Consider the following 14,284-nt stretch of genomic DNA (forward strand, 5'->3'; position numbering starts at 1 on the left):
CCCCCATGGTGTGTATTACTTCCTTTTGGTAACGTCACCCATGCTACCATAACCACACCCACTCCAGCAACTGTCTCCAGCCCTACACCAGGACCTCGGCCCCAACCCTGCCATGCCTTTACCATCCCCACAGACATCGCCCTCACTGAGGATGAACGATCAGTCCTCCCTTCATCCCACTATGCTCCCAGATCAACAAATTCAACACGCATTGCAACATCGACTCTTTCTTCCACTACATTTGCCTCCGGGCTTACTTTTTCCATCAGGATTCCCACCAGCCCTCCGAGGCCCCTTTTTCCCATGTCCAACGTACTCCATCCACTTGGACAACTGGTACTGGTCACCCACCCTCGATCTCTTCATCTCCAACTGCCACTGCAACATTGACCGCCTCAACCTGTCCACCTCTTCACCCATTCCAACCTCTCATCCTCACAACGTGCAGTCCTCCACTCCCGCTGCTCCAACCCCAACCTCACCATCAAGCTAGCAGACAAGAGGGAGGTGCAGTGGTAGTTTGGTGCACCAATCTCTACACCGCTGAAGCCAGATGCCAACTCAAAGACATCTCTTCCTACTGTCCCCTTTATCATGACTTCACCTCCCATCACCAAAACTATCATCTCCCAGACCATCCACAATCTCATCACCTCAGGTGATCTCCTATCCACAGCCTTCAACCTCATTGTCCGGGGAATCTGCACCACCCGGTTCAAACTCCTACCCAAACTCCACAAACCTGACTGCTCCGGTTGACCCATCATCTCCACCTGCTCCTGCCCCATCGAACTTATCTCCGCATAGCTTGACACCATCCTGTCCCCCTTGGAGCAAGATCTCCCCATATACATTCGGGACACCACCCACACCCTCCACCTTCATCATGACTTTCTGATCCCGGTCCCCAATGCCTCATCTTCACCATGGACTTCCAGTCCCTGTACCCGTCCATCTACCATGGTGAAGGTCTCCAAGCTTTGGTTCGATGGGAGAGGAAGAAACAATCAACACACTCATTCGATTGATCCTCACCCTCAACAATTTCTCCTTCAAATCCTCCCACTTCCTTCAGACCAAGGGGTAGCCCATGGGCACCCGCATGGCCCCTGCTATGCATGCCTCTTTGTTGGGTGCGTGGAATAGTCCATCTTCTACAGTTACACTGCACCATTCTCCACCTTTTCCTCCGCTACATTGATGGCTCTATCGACACCACATTGTACTCCTATGAGGCGTTTGAACAGTTCATCAACTTAATGAACATCTTTCACCCTGATCTCAAGTTCACTTGGACCATCTCAGACCCCTCCCTTCCCTTCCTGGACCTCTCCATCTCCATTTCTGACGACCGACTCAACACAGACATCTACTTCAAACCCATCTACTCCTACCTAGACTACACCTCCTCCCACTGTCCCCCTGTAAAAAAGCTTTCTCTTATTTCCAATATCTCTGCCTCCACACCATCTGCTCTCAGGAGGATCAAATACACGCCAAAACATTCCAGATGGCCTCCTACGTCAAGGACTGCAATTTCCCAACTCACATGGTCAACAATGCCCTCCAGCATATCTCCCCCAATTCCTGCACCTCTCCCCTTGAACCCCCCCCCCCCCCCCTCCAATCGCAACAAGGACAGAACTCCCACTCCGGTCCTCACCTTCCACCCCACCAATCTCCGGATAGAGTGCATCACCCTCCGCCATTTCCACCACCTACAGTTAGACCCCAGCACCAGAGATATATTTCTTTCCCCACTCCTTTCGGCAATCCATGGAGACTCTTCCCTCTGCGACTCCTCGTTAGGTTCATGCCTCCCACCAACCCACTCTCCACTCCAGGCACCTTCCCTTGCCACCACAAGAGGTGTAAAACCTGTTCCCACACCTCAGCTCACACCTCCATCCAAGGCCTTCCAGATCCAGCAGAGATTTCCGTCCACATCCAAACACCTCATCTGCTGTGTCTGCTGCTCTCAATGTGGTTTCCTCGACATTGGGGAGACAGGATGCCAACTTGCAGAATGTTTCAGGGACCATTTCGAAGGTGTCCCTTAACAATTTCTCCTTCGAATCCTCCCACTTCCTCCAGACCAAAGGAGTAGCCATGGGCACACGTATGGGCCCCAGCTATTCCTGGCTCTTTGTTGGCTATGTAGAACAGTTGATCTTCCGTAATTACACCAGCACCACTCCCCACCTCTTCCTCCGCTACATTGATGACTGCATTGGCGCCACCTCGTGCTCCCGCGAGGAGGTTGAGCAATTCATCAACTTCACCAACACATTCCACCCTCACCTTAAAATTTACCTGGACCATCTCTGACACCTCCGTCCCCTTCCTGGACCTCTCCATCTTCATTAAAGATGACTGACTTGACACTGACATTTTTTACAACCCCACCGACTCCCACAGCTACCTGGAATACACCTCTTCCCACCCTACCTCTTGCAAAAATGCCAACCCGTATTCCCAATTCCTCCGCCTCCATCGTATCTGCTCCCAGGAGGACCAGTTCCCCCACAGAACACACCAGATGGCCTCCTTCTTTAGAGACTGTAATTTCCCTTCCCACGTGGTTAAAGATGCCCTCCAATGCATCTCGTCCACATCCCGCACCTCCGCCCTCAGACCCCACTCCTCCAACCGTAACAAGGACAGAACGCCCCTGGTGCTCACCTTCCACCCTACCAACCTTCGCATCAACCAAATCATCTGCTGGCATTTCCGCCACCTCCAAAAAGACCCCACCACCAGAGATATATTTCCCTCCCCACCCCTTTCCGCTTTCCGCAAAGATCATTCCCTTCATTACTAACTGGTCAGGTCCACGCCCCCCTACAACCCACCCTCCCATCCTGGCACCTTCCCCTGCCACCGCAGGAACTGTAAAACCTGCACCCACACCTCCTCCCTCGCCTCTATCCAAGACCCTAAAGGAGCCTTCCACATCCATCAAAGTTTTACCTACACATCCACTAATGTCATTTATTGTATCTGTTGCTCCCGATGCGGTCTCCTCTACATTGGGGAGACTGGGCGCCTCCTTGCTTTAGGGAACATCTCTGGGACACCCGCACCAATCGACCACACCGCCCCTTGGCCCAACATTTCAACTCCCCTTCCCACTCTGCTGAGGGCATGGAGGTCCTGGGCCTCCTTCACCGCTGCTCCCTCACCACCAGATGCCTGGAGGAAGAAAGCCTCATCTTCCACCTCGGAACATTTCAACCCCGGGGAATCAATGTGGACTTCAACAGTTTCCTCATTCCCCCTTCCCCCACCTCACCCTAGTTCCAAACTTCCAGCTCAGCACTGTCCCCATGATTTGTCTGGACTTGTTCTACCTGCCTATCTCCTTTTCCACCTATCTAGTCCACCCTCTCCTCCCTGACCTATCACCTTCATCCCCTCCCCACTCACCTATTGTACTCTATGCTACTTTCTTCCCACTCTCACCCTCCTCTAGCTTATCTCTCCGCACTTCAGGCTCTCTGCCTTTATTCCTGATGAAGGGCTTTTGCCCGAAACGTCGATTTCGCTGCTCCTTGAATGCTGCCTGAACCGCTGTACTCTTCCAGCACCACTAATCCAGAATCTGGTTTCCAGCATCTGCAGTCATTGTTTTTACCTCGCATGCAATTCCTGGGCCGCCTCCACTGCCAAATCCTAGCCACCCGACGACTGGAGGAAGAACGCCTCATCTTCTGCCTTGGGACCCTCCAACCACACTGTCTCAATGTCGATTTCACCAGTTTCTTCATCTTCCCACCCCCCCCCATCTACCTTATCCCAAATCGAACCCTTCAACTTGGCACCACCCTCCTGAACTGTCCTACCTGTCCACCTTCCTTTCCATCTATCCGCTCCAGCCTCCAATCTGTCCTATCAACATCAGCATCCACATTCATCTTCCTATTGCATTCCTAGCTACCTCCACCCCCCTCTAGCCCCAGCTTATCACATTTACCTCTCAGCCCCCTTGCCCCCTCCCCGACCACATTCCTGATGAAGAACTTATACTCAAAACATTGATTCTCCCGCTCCTCAGATGCTGCTTGACCTGCTGTGCTTTTCCAGGGTCACACTTTTGACTCTGATCTCCAGCATCTGCTGTCCTCACTTTCTCCTTGATGGGACAAATGGCCTAATTCTGCTCCTATATCATGGTCTAGTGGAATTACAGGACTTGATCTACTGACCCTGAAAAAACAGCAATATATTTCAAAGTCCGAATGGTGATTGGCCTGGAGGGAATCTTGCAAGTGACAGTTTCCATGTACCTTGGCCTTCTCTGCAGTGGTCAAGGTTTTGGAAGGTGCAGTACAAAGAGCCTCAGTGAATTTCTGCGGTGCATCTTGTAGACGGTATGCATTGGTGATGGAAGAATGGATGTGGTGTCAATCCAATGGCTGCATTGTCCTGGATGGTGTTAAGCTTCTTTAGTATTATGCAGTCCATAAAAAGTAGAACTCAAAATGCAATCATTAGTTTTAAAGTCCCTGTATAGTTTCTGCATGTTCATTTTTGGAGAAAGGCAATACTAGATTACTATCTAGCCACATTCACCCAGGTAATGTGAAGTATTCCATTACACCCAACTTGGGTGAGGTCACTGGTCAATGATGGACAGGCTTTGGGGAATCGAAGGTTAGTTACTTGCTGCTGTATTCCTAGTCTCTGACCTATTCTTGTAGCCACTGTAATTGTATAGTTAGTCCTGTTGAGTTTCTGGTCAATGGTAACTTCCAGGATGTTGTGAATGTCAAAGAATAATTTCTATATTATTTCTTGTTGGAGATGGTCATTATCTGGCACATTTGTGGTACAAATGCTACTTGCCATTTGTCATTCAACGTATATATTGTCCACGTCTTTGTGCATTTGGACATGGACTGCTTCAGTATTTGAGGAGATATGTGCATCACCGAATATGCCCAATTCTGACCTTTGATAGAGAGAAGGTCATTAATGAAGCAGCTGAAGATGGTTGGGCTGATATCACCATATTTCTGTGTTTTAAGATTTTTGAAGATATGTTAGCATGCCCAACATTAACACTTTACAGAAATCCAGTTACTGAGGGCTGTTGAGAAAAGTTTGACTTGCTCATTGTACACCCATTCATTTAATCACTTAACTGTTCAGTTTAAGATGTGATAATGATGTAAAATGTCTCATTAATTGATAAGCCGATTTGAACTGTAATTCATACATTACTGTGAATTTCATTTGAACTTTCCCAGGTGATTGTTATAAGTCTGACAGAACTCCCATCATAGAATCAAACAAAGAAACATAGTAATCTAGCATTGCCTTTGTCTGAAAATGAACATGCAAAAGCCAAACTGGTTCTTTAAAACGAATGATTGATTGATTGTATTTTGAGTTCTACTTTTTATGTACTGCATGTATAATTATGTTGCAATTTCAAAAACTTAGCAGTTCAAGAAATAACTGGGTCAACAAAGGGCATGCATTCATTACAACACTTTGTCATTTGATAAATGTTTGGAAGTTACAGAGATTAAAATAGAAACAGTCATAACTGAGTATAACTCACCTCAAGCATTTGATGGGCAAATCCAGAAAATTATCATGGAATAGCTCAATAAAAATCTTTAGAGGGCACAAATGCAATTTGTTTAATCAATGTTCACAAATATCTCTTTAAAGCTCCACAATTGCAATTTGAATAAATCCTTTTTGATGTCTCTTATTTTGATAAATTCTAATTTTAAACATTTTAGCACTTCCTGTAATGAATGAGTGAGATTGTCATATTCACACAAGGAAACATGTCAGAGATAATTTACTAACTGTTACTTGTAACTTCAAATTAATAATTACAAGTAGTACATAAATCATAGCTGTACAGTAATAGATAAAAATGTTATCAACAATGCTGAACTTCCTCTTAGCTGACTGCTGTGAATGTCTTGACTTGGTAGGAAGAGAGAAGCAAGCTTGGGCTGATAAGTGGTAAATAACATACATGTCACACAAATGCCAAGTAACAACCAACTTCAACATAGTGTATGTTGCCCTTTGTGTTTAAGGCTAAATATATACTCTGGTCATAGATGAAATTAAAAATCCAGAAAAATTATTTATGCTTGCAAAATTCATGAATACTTAAATTGTGATATGATTTATCATGAAGCATATTAATATATGTAATGATTCCATTATTATTCATACTTCTATTATTTCAGCCATCAGTGGATTCATTGCTGTTTCTAGGTACGTCATAAAGTTTTTAACACAACCTGCTGACATGTTTGATGTAAGCCCTTTTATTGGCAAATTTATAACTTTTTCTTGAGGTATTTATGTGCAATAATAAAAGAATTGTTGCCTCTAATCACTCACCAAGGAATTTAGCGTGTAACCTATGTGAGAGAAACTCATTTTTGAATGTAATCTGAATCCTAACATGAGATTATAACGTCAAACTTGCTTCCATCTGTACATTTGCAACAATTGTTCATTCAAATTCAGCTGCGTTTCATGCTGAATAGATATTTCAGTGACTTTGCCTTAGTTAAGTGGTAAACATTTTATTTGTGGGAAATATTGTAATTAGCTTTGAGTTACGTGGAAATGACTGTCTTTGTTCATATGCACATTTTATTTGATAGTTTTTGACCTTGTAGAATTCAAATCTGGAAATTGCTGATTGTGCAAGCACTTAATATGTGAAAGATTAAATTCTTTCTGTTCCAGTATTTTTAAAGGGGTCACACTCATAAAAGTTTGGAATGATGAGTTTTATTTTAATTACATCCTGCATTTGCATTCGTATAATAAATCAAAGAATATCAGTAATTATTGGGTGCTCTTACAAATTATTTGATTTCATAGAAAAATTGATTGCTATGTGGCTAGTGGATCATTGATTCAGTTGGTTTCAATTTAAAGGCATGCAAATTTAAAATAGGTTAAACAAGCTACATTTTTAACATAGCAAAATATTATGATCTGCCTCTAGTGGTGTTGGAAATAGGTACAATAATAACTTTCAAAAGGCGATTGGATAAACAATAAAAGGGGAAACATTTGCAGGGTATAGCAAGGAAATTAAACTAATTGGAGAGCTATTTTTATGAGTTGACAGGCATCATATGACAAACGGTGTCTGCCTGTGCTGTATCATTCAATGATTATCTTCTGTGAATGCTGTAAGGAGTTTTCTTTATGTGTTCGCAAATAGTCACTGCTGAAAATTTGAAATGTTTAGACTCTGTTTTCACTTAGCACATTGTAGACTGTTCCCTACTAGATAATTACTTTGTTTATTTTTGTGTTTGCAGCTAAAGGCACCTGCTACTCGCCAAAATAAGAGAGAAAATTTTAAAATGTTTTCATGGAATGTAGGTATTGTGGGTTAGGTCAGCATTTATTGCCCATCTACAACAGCCTTTGAGAAGATGGTGGTGAGCCACCTCCTTGAACTGTCCAGTCCTTAGAGTGACAGGACATCTACACATTGTTTTTCGGGAGTGAGTACCAGGATTTTGATTGCACTTCAGTCCCACACTCCTGACCTTTGGGCACCCGGAATGGAGGAGGGAGGGCAGGTCTGAAGACCTCCTCGTGGGTCTGCTCCTGGGCCTGGCTAAACTGGCCATAAACAGGTCCTCGCAGCGGGTCGTGGAGGGTGTCGTTACGGCCGATTGCCTGTCCCTCTTCCGCGGTTTTGTCAGAGCCCAGGTGTCTCTGGAGAAGGAGCACGCAGTGTCCACCAACACCGTTGAGCTGATCAGGGAGATGAGGGCGCCATACGGAGTGGAGTGCATTATTTCCCTGTCCAATTCTATTTTGATTTAATCCCTGCCCTGCCCTTCACTGTTTGATCACACAGCATTGCCCTTTGATGTGAAGGGCACTGCTTGTCACTGGCCACTCAGGTGTTTTCTTTATTTAGCTTCCACTACCAGGAAGAAAGATTTGGGCACCTTGTGTCTTTCACTGTCTCTCATGCCTGCACACACACAACATGGGTGCTGGGGAAAAATAAGCACTACTGTAGTTAGTGATCAGTGACACCTTCTTCCTGTGAATAGATTAAAGAAAGAATTTTCAGTCTTTGTGCTACTCTTATAGCCATAATATATGATTGATCCAGTTTAGTTTCTGGTTAATGGTAACCTCCTAAGATGTGGAGAATGGAAGATGCAGTGATGTTAATATCAAGGGTGATAATTGGACTCTTGTCCTGACATTACCTGACATCTGTATGACATGAATGTGACTTGCCACTGATTAGCTAGTCATAAGGTTGTTATCCAGAGTTAGTTGGGTGAAAACATGGACTGTTTCGGTCTTGGAGGAATTGTGAATGGTGCTGAACATTGTGCAATCATCAGTGAACATCTCCACTTCTGATCTTATGATGAAGGGAAGTGATGGAGATAAAGCAACCGAAGATGGTTGGGCCTTGGACAGTACCCTATAGAATGCCTGAATTGATGCCCCTGGGGTAACATTATTAAATTCCAATAGCCACAACCAGTGGAGAGCTTTTCCAATTCCTTTGGCTCCTAATTTGGAACATTTATTATTACAATTACCTCACTGTAACTGTGTCAAAATCCTGGAACCTGCTTCCTAACAGCACAATGGACACCCAAAGGCCTGCAGCAATTGCGAGCTGACCATGAAGTTCTCCAGGGTCATTAGGGATGGACAATACATGCTGGCCTAGCCAGCCATGCCAACATCCGATGAATAATTCAAAACCATCACGTCAGCTAATCAGAAGCTTGGTTGGTTCTTGGAGTGTCTGATAGGAAAAAGATGGAGAGGTTAAGAGGAGTGTATTTTGGATTTAGGTACATAGATGTCTGAAAGTGTAACCACTAACAGTGGAACAATTAAAATCATGGATGCACAGAAGGCCAGAATCAGACGATAGATATCTCGAAAGACTGTGGGACTGGAGGAGATTTCGGAGATAGGGCTGGCAGAGGGCTTGAAAAGATTTGAAACAAATTAGAATTTTAAAATCAGAACATTGCTTGATTGGGAGAAAATATAGATTACCAAACATAGGATTGTTGTGGAACTGGAAATTGTTGCAAGTTAGGACATAGGTAACAGAGCTTGTAAAGTGGGCATAGTGCAATACAAGGGTAAGATCTCATCCCTTCAGAATTGTTGAAGAAAATTCCACCTCATTCAGCAAGATGTCCCAAGAACCTCCAAATTAAATTGTGCTACTAGGAGTTTGTCATATTTGCAAATTTCAGTGAGAACTATCCCTTTCTAAAGCCAAAGATATCACTAAATTGATTTGTTTGTATATTGCACTCCTCTTTGTGCTGATATAGTCTGGAGAGAGATCTAGATATATATCAAAGCATCAAAGAGGAGGAGTGAAAGGTTATTTGGGATCAAGCGCATAAAAGAGTAAATATAGGGATCAAGTCAATATGCATATGAAATGTACCCCATTGCTTCATACATTATGGTTTCCATGTCATGGGTGTATGGGAAGGTGTTTGGAATGGAGCATTTTTCATTCATGGAATGTGGTCATTGGCCAATAACCCTAACCCTAACCCATGCCTAATTACCTAGAGTGCAGTTAAGAGTCAACCACATTGCTGTGGTTTGGAGACACACGCAGGCCAGACCAGGTAAGAATGGCAGATTTCCTTCTCTTAAGGGCATTTATGAACCAGGTGGGTTGTTCCTAATAATTGGCAACAGTTTTATGGTCATCATTAGACTTAATATCAGATTTTTATTGATTTAATATTCCATCATCTGCCATGACAGGATTTTAATCTGGATCCACAGCTGGGACTCTAGATTAATGGTGGTATTGAATAATGTTCATACCACTAGGCAATCACGTTTCCCAATGAATATCTCAGGTAAATAAATTGAATAGCATGTTGTCACATCACACACTTTTATATATCTCTGAGTTCTTTTCAAATCTAAACATTTTGAAAAACCATCTGGGATGTCCCAAAAGCCAGCACAAACATTTATGATTCATTCCCTTGTAGATTAGACTTGTTCCAAGGATTGCAAAAGCCTTCAGGGATGCACACTGTAGTGCAAATATTGAAAATTGTATTTAATAAGAAATGGAAAGAAAATTTTAAGCAATTGTGAACAAAATTTAGAAGGCCACAATCCTCTCTATCATTAGAGGGAGATGAGTGATGGTGATTTTAACTTGAGGATCACCACACTTCAGCGAAATGGTGAAGCTGAGAAGGTTAGACTTTCATAGCAACGTCAACCAGAGTAGGAATTAAACCCACATTACTGGTGTCACTCTTCATCATAAGTCAGTTCACAGAATCATGGGATCCCTCCAGTAGATGCAGACCATTTGACCCAGGGAGTTCTCACTGAACCTCTGAAGGGCATTCCACCCAGACTCCTTTCTCCCCAACCTTATTCCCTCTAATCTTGCATTTCTCCATGAAAAAGCTACTTAAACTACACATCCCTGAACACAATGGGCAATTTAGCTTGGCCCATCCACCAAACTGTTCATCTTTGGACTGTGTGAGGAAACCTACACAGAGAGTGGGAGAGCATGCAAGATCCATGCAGGTAGTTGCCCATGGAATCGAACCCAGATCTCTAGTCTATAAGGTAGCTGTGCTTAACTACTGAGCCACTGTGCCACCAGTTGTCCAGTCATGTGAGCTAACTGGGCTGAAGGATACTATATGGTGGGCATTGAATACCTGCAAATAATAAATGAATTATTTGGGCATGTTGTAATTGTTAGCACGTGATGATATATGGACATTTGGCTGTTTGTTTATTTCTTTGTTTCAGATCTGTCCTTTTTGAAATTTCACAGTTCATTGTATGCCTTTGTAACCTCTGATAATCACATGAAATATTAGGGGAAAAAAGGCACTGCTCTCTCAGATTTCATACTAATCAGCTTGGAACATTAAGCATTTACTTTATTATAAATTAAACATCAGATTATTATGCAGCTCAGGTTGTTTGAGCTCTTTCAGGTTTCTGTACAAATTTGACTGAAATTCAGATGTGTCAAGAGGCATATTTAATATGAACAATATTTTGTTTGAACCTTCAGATGGAGAATCTATATTTTGTCTATATAAAAGAAAGTCTTGGGGCCAGTTCAATATTTTGCCAACAATTGTGTTTCACAATTCTTGGAAATAATCCATTCTGAGTTTTATCATGATGGTTAAACTATTTCTCCACAATAGGCTAGCTTAGTTGAATATAAGTAATCCTAGGCAACGTAGAATCTGACCTTCACAATGGCGGGCACCATGTTTCTATACACCTCCTGGCTTTTCCATATGGCACCTCATGCTGGTAAAGGTGGTAGTGTAGGACTTCTAGGGCAGATGCATTCCCAATGGTTTCGGGAACCTTTGAATGAATGTCCCCAGGGCTCTTTTATTAGAACCACAACAAATACAGCTTTACCAAAGTGTAGCTGGTACATGACTATGCCTGAATGATCATGGCATTAAATGCCCCCTGAATTCTAGCCCCTTGATAGTGACTAGAGTTTATCTGGCAGACCTGCAAATAAACCAAAAAGCTTCATGTGCATGATGATCCGTGTAGGCTAGCCTGTCAAAATCCTCATTGGGGCCCCAATAGCTGAATTCTTCTGCAAACTCACTATTCTTAACAGCTGGCAAGTGAACTGTCCTCTCCATTTTCCTGGCTATGGCTGTGCTCAGCGACTCCACTCTGTGTAGATTCTGACTCTATACTACTCACTAACGTATGCGTTGTGCCAGAATATAAGCATGTGGCTGTGTTTGGATCAGATGATTTGTGCTTCTTTATCAATGTTACAGTGTTGTTCTTGCCCTTTCCTCTGAGGCTCTTGCAGCTGGTCAGTATGATGTTGAGGTGGACTTGGATGGACAAGATTAGAAGTCACATGACACCAGTTTAGACTCCAACAGGTCTATTTGAAATCACAAGTTTTCGGAGCACTGCACCCTCGTCAGGTCACACGTCACCTGAGGAAGGAGCAGCACTCTGACCGCTTATGATTTCAAATGAACCTATTGGAGTCTAAACTGGTGTCATGTGACTTCTGAGGTGGTTAGTAGGCAGTACTGGGGTATCTGAAAGCAGAAATGCAGAGGAAGAAGGTTTGGTGAGGGATGGCAAAAAGAGATGAAAAGCAAGGAGCCCATGTTCACGTTACGGAAGCTTGTACTCCCTGTTAGGGAGAAGGAGAACATTGCGGGTTTTCATGGGCAAAAACCTGAAACTTGTAACCCTCTATCTACTTGGCAATGCCGGATGTAAATGTTCCTTGCACTGCCAGTCCCAAGATGCTGAGCATACCTCTGGTTTAACTTTGCATCCTGTGAACATCCCTCACAAAATGGTGAGCTGCCTTGTCCTGTGCGTGTGTGTATGTGTTTGTGTGTGTGAGAGAGAGAGAAGTCAGTGAGTGATTTGTAAGGTATTTGGGTGATGTGCCAAATAAACAAGAGTTATCTGAGGCAGCCTTCATTTGCGTGAGAATGATGCTGAGCAACTGAATGTTAGGCCTTAAGTCCTGATTGTAATAAATTGGAGGTGAATAAGTAATGGGGATGCAGTGCAGTGAGTTTTGAAGAGGGTAGGTGTGTGGTCAGTACGAGATGTTAATGGCAAACACATGCATGAACTTTGGCTACTTGTGTGAAGTAATTGAAATTATTATAGTACTGTTGCTGGATTCTTTGGATCAGACTCCTGGAATTGACCTGCTTACCTGCTCCCTCATCTCTTCCAAGGGTTTTCCTCAAAGGGGATCAAGCCCTCTCCCCCTGCCACCAAGTGAAACCTGGTCTATCTTGTCTTGTCTTGTCAATCTCCTGGACTAAGGTTTCCAGCATTGTAGCTGAGAAACCCGGACCCCTTTCTTTGGAGAATTTTAAATCATTCCTCATGTGGAAATACTGGAATTATCATTGGAGCAAGAGTCTCTGTTGGATTTAAACAGACTGAGATAAACAGTGGCTGCACAGAAGTGCACAACCAGAAGAGAAGAAAATGTGAAAAGGTTTAAAAAGATAAGCAACAAGTAATTAAAAAAAAACAAATGCCAAAAATTGTCCAAAACATTTCTGAAATAAGTTGAAGAATATAGGCATTTTCACTTTAGATCTGTAAACTGAGAATTTACTGGAAAACATAATTTTTAAAAGTTTGAAATATGTGCAACATATATGCATCATCTGTTTAAACAGTGAAGACCAGCATTTCAATGGCATTTTGGATTATCTTCTGGATCTGCTCATGACATTTTAACTGTCTATGTACCTGGGCGTCTGAGGGTCCTTGTCCCTCCAATTGTAGCCATTTGGAGAATGCCCAGTTTTACCCCTCTTTTTAGGTTCAAACTAGATGACGTCATTTACATCCATTTCCCACAGTTTTACCTCATTCACCGAATCCTTCAATATCACTTTTGTAGCATCCCACTTCTGTTTCCACACATTATACTAATGCCTGTGCTTGTGTAAAAGGCAAATTTGAATATGCAGCTTTCTATCCTCTCACCTTAGTTATTTAAAAAAAGTACGATGAGTTGTTGAGCCATCAACACTGACACCTGCAGGACATTCTGTCAATTAGATACGAGTTGGGGCATCTGCAATGTCTTCTCTTCCACAGAATGCAGTTGCGACAGGATCAGTTCAACGTTTAATTTACAAAGGAGTCAAAAGTTAAGGAGAGAAGATAGGAGAAGTTGAGTTAAGAGCAGACACAATCAAATCTTGACTTATTGGCTTAATAGATTAAATGACCTGCTACTGTTCACATTTTCTTTGACAATATCACCGTTTCAGTTAAATATTAACTGGTAATCCTTTGGCATATCAATGTAAGCTCAATAAGGAAGACAATAAATGACTAAACTCATTGATTAGAAATTTCATATTAGCGACAGGGTTCTCACCCATTGGCTGGGGAACTGGTGTGAGACTCACATCACCTCACTTAGGGAAGATCCACTGAAATTAAGTCGCCATTAGATAGGTATCCAATTGGTTCTCTGATTTTCCGTGATTTAGAATTGCATTCAATGAGAGTTGTCATTCAGTCAGAAGCCAGAAGCATGCCTTTCCTTGTCAGTACTCGTGGAAGTAATGGCTGCTGCTGGTCATTCATTCGCCAAAGGCCTAGGAAGAAGGGACCCAGGCAATGAGTGAGGGCAGGATGTGGGTGGTGGGAAAGTGGGTCATCAGAAATGGCAAGCGTGATTCACAGTGGACAGGTATCTTCCTTTCTGATGCTGGATTAC

At 43.1% G+C, this 14,284-nt stretch overlaps 1 protein-coding gene across 4 annotated transcripts in view; it reads left to right on the forward strand.

Moving 5' to 3' along the window:
• The window catches only part of LOC132827858 (tumor necrosis factor alpha-induced protein 8), a 138,022-nt gene that overhangs the window by 39,704 nt on the left and 84,034 nt on the right, over positions 1-14,284 (forward strand). Inside the window, exon 3 of one of the 4 annotated variants that reach the window (XM_060844630.1) lies at positions 6,219-6,246. The exons of the other annotated variants lie outside the window; for them this stretch is intronic. The gene's annotated coding sequence lies outside the window, so the exon portion shown is untranslated. The remainder of the gene's footprint in view (positions 1-6,218; positions 6,247-14,284) is intronic. 4 annotated transcript variants of the gene reach the window in all.

Source organism: Hemiscyllium ocellatum, chromosome 2 (genome assembly GCF_020745735.1).
Source record: "Hemiscyllium ocellatum isolate sHemOce1 chromosome 2, sHemOce1.pat.X.cur, whole genome shotgun sequence".
NCBI lineage: Eukaryota > Metazoa > Chordata > Chondrichthyes > Orectolobiformes > Hemiscylliidae > Hemiscyllium > Hemiscyllium ocellatum.